At 35.1% G+C, this 23596-nt stretch overlaps 1 protein-coding gene across 1 annotated transcript in view; it reads right to left on the bottom strand.

Moving 5' to 3' along the window:
- EHMT1 (euchromatic histone lysine methyltransferase 1) overlaps positions 1–23596 on the bottom strand; it is a 307779-nt gene that overhangs the window by 190720 nt on the left and 93463 nt on the right. The gene's annotated exons all lie outside the window — the stretch shown is intronic.

The raw sequence follows: 23596 nt of genomic DNA on the forward strand, positions 1-23596 counted from the left end.
CCTGCTGTGCTAGTGATTCTCTCTCTCTCTCTCTCTCTCTCTCTCTCTCTCTCTCTCTCTCTCTCTCTCTCTCACACACACACACACACACACACACCCCTTCTTTCTTCTTTTTAGCAAAGAGTTGTTTAGGAAGCAAACATTTGAATTTTTGAATGTTGTCAAAGGAAACCATATTGCCAACTTTTGTCATTTCTCTGGGAGCAAAAGCACCAACCTAAGCCAAGGTAGTGTCACCCAATTCAAAATCCTCCTCAAGAAAGGGCAAAATACTTCCTTGAAAGGTTCTGGCAACCATGTTCACCTTAGCTTAATAAAACAAATTTTATAAGATGGTATCTTGCTCAAAAAGTTTATCCTGAGATCAAGTTAACATCAGTAATCAACAAAAAAAATCTGAAGTCTAACTGTTCACAAAGAAAACTACTTTGTTTTCAAGACGCTATTATCATTTTTCTGGTTATTAAAATTCTTCCAAAATCTATCAAAAAAGCTATAAGTTCATGCACATGAAAAACTCCTAAATGGAGAGGCACATCCACAAGATTATAGTTTTAATAATAGATCTAATTTATGACTATTGTCTTGATTCACAGAATTCGAATTTTATAGATACTCCATTTCCTCAATACAGACAGATGCTCAAGTTGACAGAGAGAGCATTATTCAAGTACCTATGACATCTTTCTCAAAAAAAGAGCATAACAAAAGCAAAAGTCAAATTCTACTTGGCAATCAGTGCTATATACAAACTGCTCAACTTTCTCCCATCCACATCAAGCACTCAATTTTTGAAGTTTATGAACAGGATACTTTAATATTTCGAATAGGAATTGAGAATAAAATGTGTTAAGACAGGTAACCCAAGCAAAGCAATATGCAAACAAATTTAGAACAGAAAGCATGCCTGCATTCCAGTTCTTATCCAAATACTTGCTTTAGTTCTTTTGGTTAAAAGATCCACATTATGACAATTCCAGAAAAACAGCTCCTCCAGATTTTCTCCTCTTTACCCTCAGTTCATCAGGACACACTCAAGGGAATACAGGAGTTGACTTCATTTCCAACTTCAAAAGCCAGGTTGCCATAAAGGGAAAGTGCCTTCCCTCTCAAAGCCTGGAATTTCTTGGAATTTCCAGGCCTTCCTTCATTTATAGGCCCTCTTAAATACAAAATCCCAAGTCAAAAGACAGGGAGAGGGAAAATAAGGGGTAAAATGAGGGCATCAAGCAGCAGCAATGAAGACTCTTACAAAATGAAGAAAAGTGTGGAGGAGGAGGGGAGATGACTAAGGGGGAGGGGGGGAAAGAATCCTCTTATAATTGAAGTAGAAACACCCCCCCCCATGCTAAGGCACTATTCTTCTGAAATATGTTCAAAACAAGACATTCTCTTTAGTGCCTATCGTCTTTTAAAAAAAAAAGAAAGAAAGAAAGAAAGAAATCCTCAGAATCTTTAAGCCATGGACAAGGATTTAGTCCCTGAAGTATTGTTCCTGCTCTGTCATTAGAATACTGTAGCCAGGTCTTTCAATCCCAAGAATTGCACTGAATTAGATCATCTTTCTCTGATCACCTCCCCCTACAGGCTGTTCTGAGCATGCTCAGCTCAGCCTTGCACTGCCATTTCATAACTGCATTGTTTACAGACACACAGTGACCTGCCATTTTTTGACAGTAAAATAGAAGCTAGTATTTGCAACACTAATGTTTCTCACAGCCTCAGTTAATATACAGGCCCGTTCAAACCAAGTTCTTTCATCCTAAGGCCACAGTGAATAGCCTTGCAATAAAAATTCAAAACTAGGAACATAATTAAAATTCTGATGGGCAAATTCTGCTGCTGAAAATGAACTCGAGGCTTGTTTTATGTCAAAATCATGAAAGAACCTACTTCCACAAAAGCTAGCAGTAAGTAAATTCTTGGGAACCTACAGGGGAAGGAAGATATGGTATTCACCATCTATACTTTCCTGGACAGGTCAGCCCAGAGATCAGCTATAAATCCTGGATATTTTTCGAAATTATTATTTAGGGCAGGGGTCTGACCTGAGGGTGGAAGCTCAAAGAGAAGTGACTATTCAGTTCTTACCAATTTCCCCTTAAATGTAAATTGAAAGAGGCAAGTAAAGAAATCAGAAAGCCTAAGCGGCAAAAATTCCCCAAGAATAAGCATATTTCCGTAATAATGCCAAGCTCCTAGAAAGAATTATCTACATTTGCTGCCTCCACTGCCTAACCACCCACTCATTCTCTATTCCCTGCAATCTGCTCCTAACCCCTCAACTGAAAGTGCTCTATCCAAGGTTAATAGTCATCTTTTAACTGCTTAATCCAAAAGCTTTTTCTCAGCCTTCCTCCTTGCCTTTTCTGCTGATTTTCTTGCTGTTGATCACCTCACTCTTCCTGGGTACTCTCTCCTCCTCCCTTAACTTTTCAGATTTCCTGATTTTTTTTTTCTCTTACTCTATCAGCTAGCTCTTCATCCATGTCTTTCTTAGCCCAACTACTCTCCATTGAGATACAAGTACCAACCACAAAAAGAGGACTCCTAAATCTATATATCCAACTTTAATCTCTCTGGAAAAACAAGCACTTAATGTCTGATACCTCCTTCTGGAGGTCATGAAGGCATCTCAAGCAATGTGACATAACAGAAAGAGTGCTGGATGTGGAATCAATAGACTGGTTCAAATGAGGGCTCAAGACACTTACTATTGAGTTAAGTCACCTAAATTCACTGGGTTTCATTTTCTCATCTGTAAATTAAAGGGTTTGAATTAGACTGCTTCCAAGTTCTCCAACTCTTAAATTCATGATCCTATATCCAAAAGAAAGAACTTATTGTCTCTTCCTACCCTAAACCTTTCACATAAATTTCCTATTTCTGGTAAGGGCACCTGGGTTCATAAACTCTAAATCATCCTTGATTCTTTCCTCTCCAGCTTCATCTTTCATATTAAGTTGGTTTCCAAATCTTGCTGTGTCTCTATAATATCTTTCATATTTGTTCCCTCTTCTGCAGTCATATGGGTCAGCACCTTGAGCGAGGACCTCTCACCTATAATAATGTAAAAGTCTCCTAATTGCTTACCCTTCTTCTATTCTCTCCCCTCCAACTCAGCTGTCACAGAGTCACAAAGATAATCTCCCTAAAGTTCATATTTTGCCAGTTCACTCCCATGCCTCCAAATATACTCCTTACAAAATAAAATACAAACTCCTTAACCAGACATTCAAGGCCCTTCATAACTAATTTCCACTTATCTTTCCAAACCTATATTATACTACTCCATTTCATGAACCCTGTATATTCCAGCCAAAATGAACAAATTCTCTTAAAATCATTTCCTATCTCTAGTCATCCCTACAGAATTTGTTCAACTCTGCCTCTGAAAGAACCATTGTTTTTTTCTTCCTTCAAAACTCTGCTAAGGAAATGTTTCTTAACAGTCCTCATGCCCCAAGTTATAAGTGCACTCCCCTTCCTCAATTTTTCTCATACTATATTATTTGCAAGGATGCTATCCCTTTCTCCCCTTTATGTAGATTTTCAAGGGCAGGGACTATTCCCCCCCCCCCTTTTTTTTTAATTCTTTGAAACCTCACATGCAGTTAGTTAACAAATAGTTAACAAATGTATGTTCAGTCTTTGTTGAACTGAGTTATAATCTGGTAAAGACTTTCAACCAAACCATATTCCTCGGTCTGATGAATACACATTATAGGCTGTAACTACTACAACAAGGATAAAGGCCAGCAAAAACTACATGTTCTCAAAAACCTAGAGTCAAAGCACTTAATACGTTAAAAATCCCAAAATATACTGTTTATAGGATACACAGGTAGAACTACAAGTAATATCAAAGAAAATCTATTCCAACTCCTTCATTTTACAGATGTGAAAACTGAAGACCACAAAAAGGTTAAGTGACTTGCACATGCCACCATAGCAGTAAATGTCCAGTTACATTTCCTAGAGAAAATAGCTATATACATTTAAAAAAGAAATAAAACTCCTTACCTTCTGTCTTAGATTCAATACTAAGTACTGGTTCCAAGGCAGAAGATGGGTGAGGGCTAGGCAACTAGGTAACTGACTTACCCAGGGTCACACAGCTAATTATCTGAGTGAGTACAAATCTAAACCCAAGACCTTCCACCCATCCAATGGCCTGGCTCTAAATCCACTGAACCACCTAATAGCCCTCTACATACAAGATTTTAAACCATGCAGCTTGTCTTCTTAGGTCTCCTTCTCCAATCATCTTTGAAGTCATTTTTTGTTGGAGTGTTTTTTTTTTCATAAAACAAAATAGAAAATGGAAAGAAAAAAAATTCAAAGGGAGGAAACATACAAGTGTGGCCCTTGGACCATCAAAATTTTTCTTCTCATCACTTCAGTATTCCTTCAATTCTATTATCCCACAATGCACAATGACATGTCAAAGTTCACTATAACTAAGCTTTAGTTTATTATTTTTTAGTTTATTACTATTCCATTTAATAAATACCTGGAAATAAGTCTGATCCCAAGTTACCACAAACCTAGACTCAAGTTGGATCCTTCTGAAACAAAAAGAAGCAACTTATAACTTTAAGTCTCTTAAATTTGAAAAGAAAATTAATGTTGACCAAAAATCTAGTTGTTGAAACTTCCAAAGGAACGAGATGTTACTGGAGAAAGAAGCCAAATAACTAACTCTTTAAAAAAAAAAAAAAAACACATACCTTCTATCTTAGTATCAATTGTAGGGCAGAAAAGCAGCAAGGGCTAAGCAATTTGGATTAAGTGATTTGCCCAGGGTCAGACAGCTAGAAAATGTCTGAGGCCAGATTTTCAACTCAGTTCCTCCTATCTCCAGGCCTAATGTTCTATTCACTGTGTTACCATTCACTGTGTTACCTAGTTGCCCTGTAACCAATTCTAATCATATAAAACTACAGTCTTCCATAAGTTATATATACTGGTCACTACTGAATTTAAGGACAGAATTTCCTTCTGAAGTAATCTATACAGGATCGTTAAATGGAACATTAAACTCATAGCAATAATGCATTATTGTAATATAAATATAAATATCAGGTCTATTATTTATATCACATATTTTTTTCAACTGAATCAACTAATCTGTCCAAAGCTTCACTCATATATCCAAAGGCTCACCTAAGTGTATCTATTACTATCCTAGGAAGTAATAGATATTGTAGTGTAAGCAAATAAAAGGTCTCCATACAGTTTTCAGATCTGTACACTTTAATAACCACTTATGGCAATCATAAGAGGCAAACTAGAATTTCTCCTCCTGGCTGATACATCAGATTGGTCAGCCATAAGACATATTTCCCACAGAATCTGAAATTAAAATATATTGTATATAGTTATGGACATTAGTAAATTTGCTTTTAGGCACTCTACATAAATTGTTTTCCCCAGATCTATTACTTCGGTTTTGTAGAAAATGGGCTGAAAACCCAGATTCAAATTCCAGCCCCGCCATTCATCTGTGTGGCCTTGAGCCAGTTACTTTACTACTCTGGATCTCAGTTTCTCATCAATAAAATTGGAGGATTTGAATAGATGGCATTTGAAGCCTCTTTCTTCCCCTAAACCAATAATTCTCTGATTTTATAAGTCTTTATAAAGACTAGTTACTTACAAAATTTAAACCATTTTAAAAGTATAGTCTTATTCTATCAATTACAGTTTTTATATAATATAATATTTCTCATAGAATCTTAAAAGCATGAAAAGTTCTTGCAAATGACCTAATTCGACCACCTCATTTTTCACGTAAGAAAATTGAGGCCCCTGAGAAGTTAAGTGACTTACTCAGGATATCCTACTAGTTAGTGTTAATGCCAAGTTCACTGCTCTTTCAAATCTAACGTATCGCATCATTGTCCTGCAGTGTCTGTTTACACAAAGTCCAAGTATCTATAACCAGGACTAGCAGATTCCCTTGTGAGGGTCATTGTTGACTCTGTTTTCATAGCAATGAACAGGAACTTCCAATGTTGAAACAGCTTCCAAAGTTACATAACTACAATTCTTCTAAGATAGCTATATACATTATAATATAGTGTGATATACACAAACAGTGAGCTTAGAAATATACACAAGCTCTAAAAATTACAGGGCAAATTGTTGGAACAATAATAAGTTGGGTCTTGGCACAATCTAGAAAGGTAACATTTACAATTTTTTTAAGATAAATCTTTAGCAATGCTTAATACTTCTGAAAGTAATTATTTTTAAAGACAAGAAAGAAAGAAAATAATGTTAGTCAGAACTATTTCAGTCCGCCACATTGGCCTCTGGCAATGGAAGAAAGACATGTCAATGGTTAAATTGTTCTCTACAAACAGACTGTCAGCTATGACAAGATTCACCATCTAATCTACTTCCATTCCATTCTCCCATCAGTTCAAAAGCCAACTTGTAGACTTGTTTGTCATAAGCCAAGGCTATGAGAGGGCTCAGGGTCAGCAGGTAATACCAATTTGTAAGGGTCTAGAATCTTTGTGGAAACACCACAATTCAGCTACTGTGATTTTTTAGAGTTTTCACTGTGGCAATAAAGAAATAATTTTAAAATAGAATTGTATATTTAAGATATTTCTCATTCTTGGTTAGTTTTTTAAAAAACATATAAACAATCTACAACTTCCCCAACCACAATGTCATTGCAACAAATTAAAGGGAATCGATGAGGAAACTGTTAGATTTGTTTGTTTTTTCATTTCAAGTTTGGAAAATTACACACACAAAACTGTACACAGATTAATGACCCAGCACAGAAAGCCCAAGTAGGTAAATGCCATTCCAAAAGCCATCTCCTTCAAAAGAAGCCTTAAATGTGACTTGCCCGGATACCAGTTTATATCAGGCACACTGCTACTCTGCTATACACCACTATCTTGCATATGGCCAAGAAAGGGGGCAAAAGAATTCAACCATGATTACCTCCCTCTCCCCTTAAAGGTTCTCAACCTCTGATCAAAATGTTGTGGGAATAACCTAAGGGAGGAAGCTATTTGTGACAGATGGAACATGGATACAAGCCACTGTACCTGCAGGCATCTGTCGTCTTCTTTTGATGAAGACTCAAAGAGTTGCATATTCCAGATCCTCATGAACAGTGATTCAGTTTCTGCTCATGTGATAAAAGCTCCCTCTACAGAGTGAGCATGCCCAGTGGAGACCATTTCACTGCTCACTCCAGGCTGCAGCCATTTCACAGAGAACTTGCATGCTTAAGGGTTTCCATTGAAACAGCTATTATTTCATGCACCAACACTATTCCTCTACCCTGGTCTCTCTACTCTTCCAAAGACAGAAAAAAAAATCAATATGTCAATAACAACAATACCAAGCACCAAACTTCTATGACCTAAAAACATCCTTTGAAGCCCACGTAATATGTTCTACTCCCAGTTCTCCAAGAGTTAGCTCTTGCCTACTAAATATGATCTTTTCATTGGAAATTACTGGCACCGAAGGACAAATATAGTAGTAAATAATGTTCAGGCCAATAAAGTCTAAGAAGCATATATACAGGTTAACAAATTAATTTTCAATATAAAAAACTATTTTGACATTTGATACATTTTGACTACAGTTAGCAACAAAGGATTTCAGGGCTGGAAGGAACTTTGGAGATCACCAAGACCAATATAATCATTCTACAGATGAGGAAAGGAGTGCAGAAAACTTAACAGAAGTATATAATTGACACTGAATTTGAACCCAAATGTTTCCATTTCAAATCCACATCTGCTTGGTTAGGGAATTGTAAATGCAATATGATCTTAAATAACTGAAGCTTACTACATACCACAATAATTATTGAAAGCCAGGAAAGGAAACTGTTACTCTGATAACTTAACTGAACTGAGACATTTACAAGTGTCATAGGCTAAATAAGGAATTTTAATTCCAATTCTCTTAGTCTTTGTTCAATTGAATAAAAAAAAAAAACTTTTGGCAATCTTTATTTGTATTACTAAAACTCTGGTTAAAACTTCCTGGAAAATTCACAGAAATATTTCTTTTTAAGTATAGATTGGCTAGTTTCAATAAAAGTAAGAAGAACGAAGTATTTAAAATATATAAAGAATTTAAGGATTAATTCTCATTTTGCTTTAAGCTTATTTATTGATGAAGGGGGAGGGGGAGTGTGTTTTCTCCATTAAAAAAAAAATTTAGAGTGCATTGTATTTCAGAAGTTTACAAATATGAACAAACTTCACCAAATAAGATATAATCATTAGTTTTCCTCAAAATCTTCAGTATTAAAACAAATATCTAGTAAGGTACTTTTATATGCTGGGTGAAGAAAATGACATAGCTAAAGATATTCTACATGAGAAATCTATAATAAGCTTAAAAGAAAAAAATTTTATGTATGTAACAGGGTCTACAATTTCTACAAGCAAGGCCTGAAAAGACAGCAAACAAAATATCCTTTTCTTCTTACATTTTCAAAAACATGGTTTATAATTTTACCAACACAAATCAGAAACAAATAACTAACTTCTAACTGCCAATAAATGGTCTCTCTCTTTGACCATCTTGTTCATGTATGTGTAGCATAAATCTTCCATATGTTGCATCAATAATAACAACAATATAATTTTATCACTACAAGATAAAAATGGTCAGGCCCAAACTGATAATTTAGAGTCAGAGAATAGTAAAGAAGGAGAAAAGTGTATTAAAAAAAAACATTGGAATAACAACATAAAGAAAATATAAGTTTATTTCTAAAGATTTTATTCTCTAAATACAATAAATTATTCCATAAATTCTATAACTGACCTATAAAATAGAAAAGCCCTCAAAATTTTCTGCAAAAAAAACTTTAAAACTAATGAACAGAAAAAAGGGCACTCATTCTAAATCATCAACTACAATACAAGTAGTCTAGAAGGAAAAAGACTGCCCAGACAACCTAGTCATCCTTTTTGGAAATAATGAACTACACAGACAAAATCAACAATATTTTATTAGCAACATCTTTTTAAAAACTCTATGGGTATAAAAATAAAAGGGAATCCTTAAATCACTAAAGATTTTCATGTGCTTCAAAATCACAAGCATTTTTTCCAAATTGTATTGGCAGGATATCAGAACTTCAAACATAACAAAAAAGGGTGGCAAAAACAAGCAAGCTTTGCAGTCAACTGAATTTGCTCAAACCACTTTGTTCCTTATAACTAAGCAACTGTCCAAAGTTGCAAATGAATTGGTTAGAGAAAACACAAAAGACCAACATCCTATAGCTCAAGGGGGGAAGGTGGGGGGATGTTTCTTTGAAATAAATGTATAATAATTCAAGGTTGAACTATGATAATCAGTAAAAATATATTATCATGAAATTAAAATAGACACACACACACACACACGAACCTCTTAAGTTCCAATGAATTTCCAACAAAATCAAACTTGTAGTTTTATCAAAATTCATTCCTGGACTAAGATTTTGGTTGTACATTGTCTTGGTACTTAAGTTTCTAGAGGTTCAAATAATTCTTGCTGTTTCCTTGGACAACACAGGAACAATTCTGCTGCAGACCACATGACCTAGCTCCCTCTACAGGTTCAAATGACATCGTCAGTATTCTTTCTCAAAGAGGAAACCATTTCATCCGGGTGGTGGAAAATGCAGCCATTTCATAGCTAGGACATAGAAACAAACACCTTCTACATGGCTCCTGAAAAAAACTCAAAAGAACTTTTTGTTTTTCCCCACATTCTAGGTACTGAGACAGAGTTCAAAGCAGGATTATTACTGATATTTCAGGCATAGAGGTAGGTGACAAACTTAACTCTTCAATGACTCCCCTTACCAAGAACTAAAGCAAATGATAAAAGCCATTTTGGAAAAGAGCCGAAGTGAATTTTGCTAATGGCTTTTTGGTAGTTAATAATTTAAGAATTAAAAACAGCCTTCTGTATTCAATTGAACATATTGAAGTGGTTACTCCTGCATATAAACTATGTCTCCTGTCTTCCAAAAACATTTCTAGGGAGTCATTTGGTTTTGGGGGAACTATGTCATTTGTCAAATGTTATCTGCACAGTTTATAAACTATATTATTTAAATTCCTTTTCCACATACTCAAGTGTTTGAAGGTGCTTTCAAAATTTCAATTAAGAAAAGAATATCACAAAAAACTTTTGGGGAGTAGGGGAAAGACAGAATGAATTTTGTGCATTGGGCTTTTATTTAATTACATCGTTCAATTTGCATAATTTTCAGAGCTCCTAGTGAAGGGGGAAGAGATTATTTACCTTCTAAACAAAGAATGGCTCATCTCTGTTTTCAGTAGAATTCACATTTATAAATTTATTTTGCATTTCCGGTAGTATGTCTATGTATCAGAAAACTCCCTTCATCTGACAAGATATACTTAGTGTGAAGAGCAAGAATTTAAATGGCAGAGGTAACAGCTCCAAGAAGCAGAAGCCACCTCCTGAAGCAGGAAAGACTGACATATGGAATGTATTTGGGGATCTTCTCTGAATTTTTAAATATTCACACACAAAGTCAGAAGGGTTGGGGAAAGAGAATGACACATTTTACCATTTCTGTATGACATCTACATTTCCTAACAGTAATGGAAAAAACATAGGGAATGACCTGGAGTTCCTAAATTTAGAAATTCTGGCATGCTCAAAGCCTCAAAAAAGCTATTAATAGGATTTAAAACAAACTTCATTTATATGGGCTGTTTTGTTTTTTTTAAATCATACCAAATGCAACATATTTTGAAAGAATCATTTTTTAATTATAAATCTATACAAATTCTAAATTTAAAAGTCCTAATGTTAACAATAGATACACAAACAAATATGGCCAGAAAGAATATCAGTAAAAATACTTTTTGCAGTCAAGGCTCATTTTGAAGCTGATCAATGTTCCAGGCATAAGCTGGTTAGCGACATGAAAAATCTTAAAATTAAATATTATTCCATCACATGTATATATGCCAAACTAAACCTTTCTTAGTCAAGATTTTGAAATGAAAAATCAAAGGTATTGGATCTAAGGCCAATAAATAAAAATATTTATATGTGTGCACATGCATATATGTGTATATACACACATGTTCATAAGGTACATTTCACGCCATGTCAAAATTTTTTTTAAAAATAAAGCAAAGAGAGGGGAGAAAATTGGCTAAAACAATTTTAATAGGGGTGAGAAGACCAGACCTCAAAAAAGGATTTCAGAGACAATTCTACTTAAATCCTCTCGATCAGTTCTGTTCCATTGCTCTCACCAACCCCATATTCATCCTTTTCAAAACTGACAAACCAAAACATTACCTTAGAAAATTTTCTATATTAATACTGTTTATCATTCACTTTTAAAACTAAGGCAAATATAACACACAGCAAAACTTAAAATATTTTGCCCAACACTTAAAATAAGAGTACCTGGCACATAAACATTTAATAAATGCTTGTTAACTGACTTATAGACAAAGATTAGTGTCCTCTTAATGGAGCAAAGCAAAAGTATTCCTAAACTGCTATGTAAATTTTCAAAATGGAATGTTCTATCTAACAGTAACTATTTAGCCTCAATAAACAACCAAATCTGAAAAAAATATTGCAATTTTAAGTAAATAATGTTTATCTTCTAAAAGCAAAACTTAAATCTATGCCTTGTTTGTCATATATTGCATAAAAACTGTGCTCCTTGTAGATTTAAATATTAAGTGAAGTTTAACATGATATGAATAAGAATTTAAAATGCAATGAATTATAATGAAACTATTTATTTAAAATAAACACACCATAAGTAGTAAAAGTCATATTTATAACACACAAATCTGCAAAGAAAATTACCTAACACTAATACCAGTGCATAAGTGCATAGAAAATAAACTATTAACTGTCTGATCAGTAACAATAAATTTTTTATAATTATTTGAAAAATAACAATAAGAAATATGCCAAAAAATATATATATTCTCTCCCAAACTGAGAAATAACTAATCAAAGAAATGGCAAACAGCACTAGACAGCATGCAGGGATATACTTTGCACTCATTTTTATTTAAAAGGATAAAGAAAAGTTTAACGATTAAGGAAGTTCACTATGAACAAACCGATTACCACATGACCACTTAATTCAATCCCTTTCCTACAAAACCCACCATTATCCTACTATACACTTTTTTCAATTGCTCCCTCAATTCTGCTACAGTCAAACAAAACCCTATATACTTGCCCTACTAGAAGATCCTACTGTCAAACAACTACCACTAGGTGTTCATCAACAGCATTTCAAGTAAATTCAGTACAAATCAATTAAGCCTGAAAAATAAGAGGTCCTTAGCAAGGCACTTGGGACAGAAAGATAAAATAAGACACTGGCCTTAAATAACTTACAATCTAATAAGGGTAATGAGATTTGGGAATGAATAACTATAATGCAAAGCAGAATACACATCAGGAAAAAAGGCAGATTCAAAAAATGTTAAATTAGAAATCTGAGAAATAAAAGATTATTTCTACATAATCAGCAAACACTTATAAGATGAATACTGAGCTCAGAATCCGAGGCACAAAAAGGGGAGGGGGAGGAGTTGTTAAACAGCTATCATTCTAATATGAAAGATAAGTACATAAACAAGTATATGCAAAACATACAATATTGATACAAGGTAATCCAGATGGGATGACACTAGCAAGTTCAAGGTTTGAGAAAGAACTGAAGAAAGTGACTTCTCAGCTAATTCTTGAAAGAAACCTGGAATTTGAAGAAAGATGAGTAGAGAGAATACTATAGGAATTCAAAGGAGCCAACATCAAGGTATGGAGAAGTGGGAGCATTGTGTGTGAGGAATGGCAAGTACACCAGTACTGCATGAAGGCAATTAATGTGAAAGAAGACAGGGAAAGTTCCTCAGTATGAAAAGTCATAAGTAACAATTATGAATACCCTCTGATCCTGTAATACTACTATTAGCTCTATATCCCAAACAGATACCAATAAATGGCAAAAGACCTATTATACAAAAATATTTATTACAGCTAGCTCTTTCTGTGGTAGCAACGAAAAGGGAATTGAGCAGTTGTCTATCAAATGGGGAATGGTTGAGCAAATTGTGGTATGATTATGATGGAATACTACTATACTATAAGAAATGATGAGGATAATTTCAGAAAAATTTGGACAGACTTACATGAAATGATACAAAGTGAAGTGAGCAGAACCAGAAGAACATTGTACACAGTGACAGCAATATTTTTTTTATTTTTATTATCATACAAAGCACACTTCCATACTGGTCACTGTTGTAAGGGTAAATTCATACATAACCAAAACTCCAAAACAAAACCAAAGAGACACTAATGTAAAAAACAACTGTAATAGTTCTTTCCCTGAAAGTGTAGAGCATTCCCCATCAAAAGTCTTTCAGGACTGTCCCAGATCACTGCATAGCTGAGAGTAGCCAAGTTTTCACTATCTTACGCTATTGCTGTTATTATGTACAATATTCTTCCAGTTCTGTTTATTTTGCTCTGCGTCAGTTTTTGCAGATCTTTCAAGCTTTTTCTGAAATGATCTTGTTTATCATTTTTTATGGCACAAGAGAATTCAATTACCAACATGTACCATAATTTCTTCAGTCATCCCCAATAGATGGACATCCCCTCAATTTTCAATTCTTGACAACAATATTTTTTGATGAACAACTGTGAATGACCCAGTTATTCTCAGCAACACAGTGGATCAAAAACTCATAATGAAACATGTCATTTACCCTCCAAGAATTAATTAAAGGAATCTTGAATGCAGACTGAAATATACATTTTACCTTTTCTTCTTTTTTCTTTCATTTGATATCTCTTCAACAAAATGACTAATATATGGGAAAATGTTTCATATAATGATTGAACATGTAAAATCTATATAAAATTACTTACCAAATCAGGAAGGAAGAAGGGAAAGAATTTGGAACTCAATTTTTTTTTTTAAACCCTTAAACTTCTGTGTATTGGCTTATAGGTGGAAGAGTGGTAAGGGTGAGCAATGGGGTCAAGTGACTTGCCCAAGATCACACAGCTGGGAAGTGTCTGAGGCCAGATTTGAACCTAGGCCCTCCTGTCTCTAGGCCTGGCTCTCAATCCACTGAGCTACCCAGCTGCCCCCTCAATTTTTTAAATGAATGATAAATTATTGTTTTTACATGTAATTGAGGGGAAATATTTAAAAAAAAAAAGAATAGAAAAGTTAAGAGGGTTTGAGTTCTATTTTGGAAATGGTGACTTGGAGATGACTACTTAATACAGTTGGAATCATCTTTTTGTGCCCTAATGTGTGAAATGTTCTCCTTTTATTGTTTAAACTAAAAGAAAACAACTTTTTAAAATTATGTTTATAAGGCATGGCTCTTTTGGAAGGAGAAGATTAGGAACACAAGAGAAATTTAGATGATATAAAAAACAAACATAAATAAAAATGTATTTTTATATATTTTTTCAAAACAAGGACCATTCTGGGGTCCCTCGCCTTGACCAGTAAATATGAGGATTTACAAGCTAAAATGTAACTAACACCACAAAAGCTAGCAGAGGAAGCAAGATCATCAAAAGGGAACTAAGTCTCAGTAAGTGTTAGAAGTAGGAAGGATGAAAAAGGAAGAGGTTTAAGATAAAATGATGTTTGTTGGTTGTGGAGTAGGAATTCTAAAGAGCACAATGTGAAGGGTGAGCAGATCTAAAGCAGGAATTTGAAGGGGCTGAGTTGAGGTGGATGAGAGTAAAGGAAAAGACTGCTGGAGACAGTAAAGAAATTTGTATACTAGAATGTGGGATTTCAGAATTACTATAATGGAGAAAGATAAATGAGTTCTGTTTTAAACATGTTGAGTTTCAGGTGCTTATGGGAAATCCAATTCAAAATATCTAATAAACAATTAGCTATATGGACTTGAATCTCAGGAGAAAGACTAGGATGGATAAAAGTCTGGAAGTTATTTCCCTAAAAATAATAACTGAATCCATCAGAGCTAATAAATAAACAATTATTGATTACAATAGTATTGACAAGATAAAGCCACTGACCCTGAGCTTCCTCAACCTTTCTTTGTTAAACAGATAGTTTCTGAGCCTATAGAAAAGGAAGCAATGATCCCCAAGTGCTGATATGAAGTCACATGCTTCTTTGTTGTTGTTTTTTCTTTTCTGTTGTCAATGCACCATTACTGATGGCATCACAGGAATATAAGTCTATCTGTGTGTCAATTACTGTCCCAAGTATCTCATTAATGGTTCCAGAGAGGCTTCTTGCCAAACAACATAGGTACCTCTTATGTTAAACAATGTTTATGATTTCATCAAGGCAGACATTTCTGTGATGTTTCAGTATTTATTTCCTTCTTTCTTTCTCAAGGAGGTTCTTTCAGGACTTTGATGATCTAGGCTAAGATTGGAAGTACTACCTCAATCTGGACCTACTGATTCTGAATGGTGAGTTTCCCTGTGATCACCAGTTGCTACCTTAGAGATATTATTAACAGCCATATTATCAGGGACCTATTTTGCAGTTCAAAGCAGATGTGGGAGAAGGAAGGGCACAGGACAGATAATAGTACTACTTAAAATGGAAGATAAGGAGAATGCCTCAAATAAAATGATTTCATCATGATGAGAAGTTTTGACAAATATTACATAATATTCTTTTTTTTTTTTTAGCCCTTGTACTTTGGTGTATTGTCTCATAGGTGGAAGAGTGGGCAATGGGGGTCAAGTGACTTGCCCAGGGTCACATAATATTCTTTTAAACTAGCAGTTAGAGGTTCCATTAGATCACCATTAAAGTACCTTTCCAATTCTTAAGGTTCCATTAATTTTAAATCCATGCTGGATTTAGCACTCAAAAAAGAAAAAACAAAATCCAAGTAGTTCCAACTTGCCAAATTACATTTTGTGTTTAACACTATGAAAAACAGTTAAACCATTAGGTAAGTAGCATTACTACAGAAATGTCAATAAATATTTAAGCATCCAAATGATAACTTATAATGTGCATAGTACAAGTTTCTGTGGGAATTAAAATTCTCCAATATTTCCAAAAGTAATATTTATGAAGTAGTTTATCTTTACTCTTACTTCAACTTACTAGATATAGGAGAAAGTTCTAGGATATTAAAGGGTAGAAAATAAGTTAGAGATGTCAGAATCTATTATAATTATTGATCCTAGAAAAGATACTTTCCATTAAAACTCATTTAAAGTTATCAAAATAATAGAGGATTTCTACAACATGTATTTCAAGAATTCAAGTGATTGTGATTCCATTAATTCCCAGTATTTTGTTTAAGGCATCCATGAGTTGCCTAGTGACAATAACCTCAGTATTCTGAAATTCTGCAAAGAAAACCAAGAAACTTCAGTTAACTTTCTAGATAAAGTTTCGCTTTCCAGCTTTAACCAAGTTCTTTCACTAAAGAAGATATCAAAAGAATGTCAGCATATTTCTTTAAGGTAAGACAGCAGAAATTCAATATAAAATGCTTATGGGCCTTCAAATAAATGTTATGAAACATAGGTCAATAAATATGTATCTCAGACACAATCTGTTGCTTTGCTTTAATTATGCATATTTGTTATAAGAAAGAAGGCTTCAGAAAGAGTAATAAACATTGGAGGGGAGGGAAGAATTATAATATTCTATTTGCAGAAATTAATGTAACTAGTAACATGGTACTACCTATGCATGCCATCCCAGTTACCTCAGAAAGCTACCTCCCTTGAGGTAAGGAGTTTTGAGCTACAATGGGCTATGCCCATAGGAGAGCCAAACTAAGCTCAGGATCAATGCTACTATGGTGGAGCACCAAGTTGCCAAGTGAAGCCAGAACAGATCAGATCAAAAATTAAATAGGTCAAAGCTCTCATGCTGATCAATGGTAGGATCAGGCTCATGGTTTCCAAGCTATATACTAACCTGGAAAAGATAGGGAGATCTAGTCAAAATTAATTAAAATGAAAACTGTTACCTAAGATTAGGTATTTTTATAGATTAAGTTATTATATATTTTCTCAATAAAACACAACTTAAAAACAAAGTTCTTACTTTTTTTATACAGGCCAATTCAAGAAATATTTATTAACCATCTACCAAGGTACTTGACTAGGTATTAACCGTGGTTATTGAGTAATGTTTTAAGTTATGAGCATATAAGTAAATATTCTTAGTTAGTGAGAAGTGAGAAAAAGTGGAAGGAGTAAGAAAATTGTGAGAAATTAAGAAGTTTTACAAAGGTTCCTAAGATAGCCTTAAAAAAGGATTCTATATAAATTCAGTCACTTTATACCTTCTCCCTAACCACCTTAGCATCCAAAAGAAACTTTTACCTAGGGCTCTCTCTTCTGATTAATTACTCCCTAGATTATATTACCATTCTTAGGAGGCTTCAGTCATGTTCTTTTCACTCCTGAAGACTTATTTTTATAACTTGTCCCTATCATCTATACCCTTTTTTTCATCTCCCTTTCAGGTACCCTTTTCCACTCCCTCTCTGTTTTCTTACTCCCCTTAATGCTTATCTTCTATTTTCTTGTTTCTTTGCATTTAAACTACCAGTGCTTAGTATAATTCCTGACATGTAAGAAGTGCATAATGTTGTTCATCCTTCATTTTGTAAAGGACCATCATAGGGTGATGTTTTGACTTGTGTGTAAATAAGGCGGAGTTCCACAAAGTCATCAGCCTCACTGTTTTCCAGAATAATCAAAGTCCAGTGGGTAAGAAAAGAGTAAGAACAACCATCAATGATTCAGGACACAACAGATGACCTTGGTATCTTCAATGTCTGACCAAGCTCTAAGCTCTCCACAGTACACGATTCAGCCACCTTTATAGCCATTGAAACAAATTATTCTCATCCACCTATTCCACAAGGGAAAACCTTACCATGCTTTAGGTAGACACTACTCTAACTCACCAGTTTGAGGCCTATTGCTTCCTCAACCTGGTTGAGCCAGCCTGCCCAAAAAGTGCAGCCATAGCACATGATATAGCTTCTTGGAGCCACAGGTGAGAACTGAGTGAAAGATAGACATCCAAAGGTAGATGAGCAGCCCTGAAAAGTAATTGGCAACCTCTCACACCAGAGGTCCTAGTCCTTCTTGAACATTTCATACACCCACTTACATCCAACAATTTAGTGTCTTTTTGGCCAAACAACCTCTTCCACAAATCTATACGTGTATTAGTAACTTCCCTACTCTGTTTAGGCCCAGAAGAATTCCAATTCAGTAGATGATTATTGATTGCTAGTGTTGTCCCCTTCCATAAAGTACTACTTCATTCTATCACTGAAGCACAAAAGTGATCCTGGGTTCTTGAAGGCTACAATCAAACTGGAAAGGTTTCAAGCATAACAATAATTTAACTCTTGTCCACAGGAGAGGCTCCATAAATTCACTAAAGAATAACCATCAGTTGACATATTTTTTGGGTATAGCAACAATGAAACTACCCACTAGAGCAAGAAGAGTTTGCAATCTGTTTTGGTAGGGAGTTTTCATACCAATTAAATCAAAGATATTTTATGAAGTATTGAAGAAACATTACCTAAGACTGCCCAAGAAGGCTATGGTGATCACATCAACTAGAGTAATGATAAAAAAAGAGCATTAGTCCTAATATCTACAGATAAAGTAAGCTCCAGATACTACTTAAATTTTCTTAATAACATTAAAAAAAGAGATGACTAACATTATTCCCCATAAATAAATGGTAATTTTAATATATAGCTCAGGAACTATAGAGATTCAAGGTCATGTTCATAGAATGTAAGATCTCACAACTAGTTTGGTGGGGACATGCTAAATTTGTTCCCTTGGAAACAAATTCTAATTTGAAAATCCTGGTTTATATCCATTTCTCCTTTAAAAAAAATTGGCATTTAACAAAATCTGAATTCAAATGGTTTCATATAGTAGCTTTTTTCCCCTATAATAACATAATACGGATTCAGACATCCCAGAGCCTCATGCCTGAAACACAAAATCAAATCAACATGGAAAGAGAATCTAAAAATCATCTAATGGTGGGGGCAGCTAGGTAGCTCAGTGGATTGAGAGCCAGGCCTAGAGACAGGAGTTTCTAGGTTCAAAACTGGCCTCAGACACTTCCCAGCTGTGTGACCCTGGGCAAGTCACTTGACCCCCATAGCCCACCCTTACCACTCTTCCATCTATGAGCCAATAAACAGAAGTTAAGGGATTAAAAAAATAATTAAAAAAATAAAAATCATCTAATGGAATCAAGCAATCAATCAACATGTATTAGGTATCTACTATATGCTAAGCACCTTGAAAAGCAGTTAGGGATTAAAAAAAAGGGAAAAAAAGCAAAAGACAGTAGGAATTTACAAATCTAATTCAATCTCCACCCAAAGCAGGAATCTAGTCTTCAATATTCTTAGCAAGTGGTCTTCAAGGCAAGAAATTCACCATCTTCATAGGCTGTCCATTCCAGTGCCAATCAGCTCTAATTGTTAAAAAGCTGCCCTATTCATTGATTCATTTATATATATTCACTGAATATTAAATAACTATTTGTTAAGTGTCTAAAAAGTATATTCACTAGCAGATGAAGGAGATGAAATCAGATAATTAAGTTTCTTGCTGTTCTCATAGAAGTACAAACTGGCCTAAGAATGAGAAAATTGTACTCCTCCGGATTTCTTCTCCATAATGCCCAGAAAGCTTTTCATTCTAAAAGATCACTTGTGTTCTAGGTTCTCATCTCAGAGCCTCCAAGCCCTGAAGTCTGTCTGTCTGTCTGTCTGTCTGTCTGTCTGTCTGTCTGTCTCTCTCTCTCTCTCTCTGTGTCTCTCTGGAAGTTGATCTCCTAGAACCTCCATTTAAGGAAGGTATCTAGGCTTGTCATCTTTTTTCCCACAAGGCTACATTCCTCTGGATAGCTCTGTTATGGCCTAGGATTCCTTCCTTCTCCTTACCTCACTCTACTTTTTGGCATTCTTTTAGGTGTTGTCTCCTTATTAAAAAGTAAACTCCTTACAGGCAGGAACTATCTTTCCTTTTTGCTTGTATTTGTATTCCCAGTATTTAGTCCCATACTTGAAACACATAGTAAGCACTTAATAAATGTTTAAGACATGACAACATACACAAAAGTACATAGAATAAGAAGAGCATTATGCCTTAAGGTAGCTAATGATCATCCATCCATTGGTTCTATTTCTAACCTCTGGAATCATGTCAAACTACATAAAAGTTTATCACATGAAAAGGCTATCACTTGAACCTTTTCATGTGATCTTTCAAATATGTGATGACATTCATTTATTTAGTTGCTTGTTTATTTATTTATTTATTTAAGCCCTTACCTGCCACCTTAGAATCAATACTACGTTTTGGTTCCAAGGCAGAAGAGTGTAAGAGCTAGTCAATGGGGGTTAAGTGACTTGCCCAGGGTCACAGAGCTAGGAAGTGTCTAAGGCCAAATTTGAACCTGGGACCTCCTGTCTCTAGGCCAGGCTCTCAATCCACTGAGCTACCTAGCTGTCCCACCCTCCCCCCCCCATGATGATATATTAATTACCTCCGATATTACAAAGGTGTTAGTTCTTTCTCCCAATACAAGTATAATGTAAAGGAATAATTTCCTTACAGTCTTTACTAAAACAGCTCTAACAAAGAATGAGAAACAGAAAATTCAAATCATAAAATTATCTCTGTGGCAATTTTAGTACATGGGGAGAAAGAAGGTTAAAGGAATTGCCAAAGAAGAGGCACATGCTGAACCTTCAAATGGATTTCAACAATGGGAATATTATTCATTGATTGATCTAAAGCCTAAAGGACAGAGAAAAAAGAACTGAAGAACACTACTCCTTTTTGTTTTTTTAACTCTTAACTTCTATTTTAGAATTGATACTATTTAACAGTTCTAAGGCAGAGAAGCAGTAAGGGCTAGGCAACTGAGGTTAATTGATTTGCCCAGGTATCACATATCTAGGAAGGTGATATTTGAACTTCTACCACTGAGCCACCTAGCTGCCCCCAAAACAAAACAATGTAACAGTACTGCCTGAGGAATAAAAAAGGGTCACTCATTATATAGACAAGTGACATTGAAATTTTAAGTTGCAGGGTTAAGTGCTGGCCTTTATTATTAAGAGTTTCCCCTATCCCTATATCCTATATCAAAAATATAGCATAACATAAAAGTATTTTAAAAGGCATGAAAAAATAAACGGGTAAGAAATACTGAACAATTCTAGGCTATTTGTGCAATAATCCAGAATATTTACATACCCCTCAAAATAGTATACTATAGGGGCAGCTGGGTAGCTCAGTGGATTGAGAGCCAGGCCTAGAGACGGGAGGTCCTAGGTTCAAATCTGGCCTCAGACACTTCCCAGCTGTGTGACCCTGGGCAAGTCACTTGACCCCCATTGCCTACCCTTACCACTCTTCCACCTATAAGTCAATACACAGAAGTTAAGGGTTTAAAATAAAAAAAAAAAATAAAAAAAATAAAAAAAAAAATAGTATACTATAGTATTGTGTTTACATCATTAATACTTTCTTCAAGAAAGATATAAAAGATAAAACAAATTTCATTAAGTCTCTGCAAAAACAAAACTAGTACAACTAAAATTAGAAGGGAAAAAAATAACTGGGAGGAAAAAAGTCTTAAAGTTTCACTCAATCAATAAATATTTATTAAGCATCCATGTGCCAGATACTACACTAAGAACTAGGGATACAAAAATTGACAAGACAGTTTCCCTGCAATCAAAGAGCTTACAATCTAATGGGGGGAAACAACATGCCAGGTAAGCCATATACAGGATAAATAGGAGAAAGCAGAGGGAAGCTACTAGAATTAAGAGAGGTGAGAAGGCTTCCTATAGAAGGTGAGATTTTAGTTAGGACTTAATGAAAGCGAGGAAGGTTAGTAGTCTGAAGGGAGGTGTGAAAGCATTCCAGCAGGTCAGAAAGTAAAGGTAGGAAGTTACTAAATTAGGAATGGCAAGCAAAGGATTTTGTATTTGATACTAGAATTTACTGAGTAGAAGGGGTGACAAGAACAGAATGAAAATCACTTTGGTGGCTAAATGGAGGATGGGGGGGGGGGGGAGAGGTACCATGGGGGAGCAGGCTGAACCATCAATAGGTTATTACAAAAATCCAGGCTTTGAGGTGATTAGGGCCTGCCCAAGAGTGGTGGCAATGTCAGAGAAGAGGATATTGTCAAAAGATACAACAAAGGAGAAGTACTCAAGAGATGTAGCAAAGGTGAAATAGACAGACCTTGGAAATAGACTGGATATGTAGAATGAAAGAGAAGAATCCAGGATGACTCCTAGGTTGTGAGTCTGAAAGACCCTCTACAGTAATGGGGAAGTAGGAAGGATTTAGGGAATAAGATGAGTCCTATTTTGGACATATTGAGTTTAAGATGTATACTAAACATCTAATTCAAAATGTTATGAAAGAGGGCAGCTAGGTGGCTCGGTAAATAGAGAGCCAGGCCTGGAGACGCCTGCTCTTCTGCCTTAGAATCAATTGATTCTAAGGGGTAGAAAGTAAAGGTTAAAAAAAAAAAATTTTTTTAAGGATGTTATAAAAGTGAGTTGGAAATGTGAGAATAGAGGTCAGAAGAAGGAATGGAGCAGGATGGATAGATGTGAGAGCCATTAGCATAGAGATAACCATTAAATACATGGGAGCTGATGCGTTCACCAAGTTATATGGAGGAGGAAGAGGACTCAAGAAAGAACACTAAGGAACCCTAATAGCCGGAGAACATGGTCCAGAAAAGGAGACAGAGAAGGAACAGTCAAATGGATGGGGAGAACTAGATGACAGTGGTGTCCTGAAAAACTAGAAAGCAGAGAGTATCAAGAAGACAGTGATCAATAGTGGCAAGGCTGCAGAGAAATCAAAAAGAAGAGAATGAAGACAAGAGAAAAGGCCATAGAATGAAGAGATCATTAGGAAATTTGAAGTATGAGTGGAATTGGGTATGATTTGAGTAGAATGATAAAATAATATGGTCAGAAGCCAGATTTTTTTTGGGGGGGGGCGGGGTAGGCATAGTGGTGGGGGAGAGGAAGACAGAAACTGAAGAAAGAGAGAGGCAGAAAGACATAGATAGAGAAAGCACCTATTATAGATGGACTTTTGAGGAGTTTAGCTACCAAGGGCAAAAGAGATAGATATAGGATGATAGTGGGGACAGAAGAACCAAGTGAGTTTTTTTCAAGACAAAGGAAATACAGGCATGTATGTAGGCAGTAGAAAATGAGCAAGTGAATAGAGAAAGATAAAAAAATATATGAAAATGAGAATGACAGAGAAGACAATCTGTTGGAAGAGACAGAATGGAATGGGATATAAGAAATCAATTCAAACCTATAAGATTTAGAGCCATTTCCCAATTGATAGAGTCAAAGAAATCTGGCCTCAGACAATTCCAGCTGCGTGACCCTGGACATGTCATTTAACCCTCATTGCCTAGCCCTTAATGCCCTTGTCTTGGAACCATTACAATACTAATTCTAAGATAGAAGGTAAAGATTTTTTA

Source organism: Gracilinanus agilis, chromosome 2 (assembly GCF_016433145.1).
Source record: "Gracilinanus agilis isolate LMUSP501 chromosome 2, AgileGrace, whole genome shotgun sequence".
Taxonomy (NCBI): domain Eukaryota; kingdom Metazoa; phylum Chordata; class Mammalia; order Didelphimorphia; family Didelphidae; genus Gracilinanus; species Gracilinanus agilis.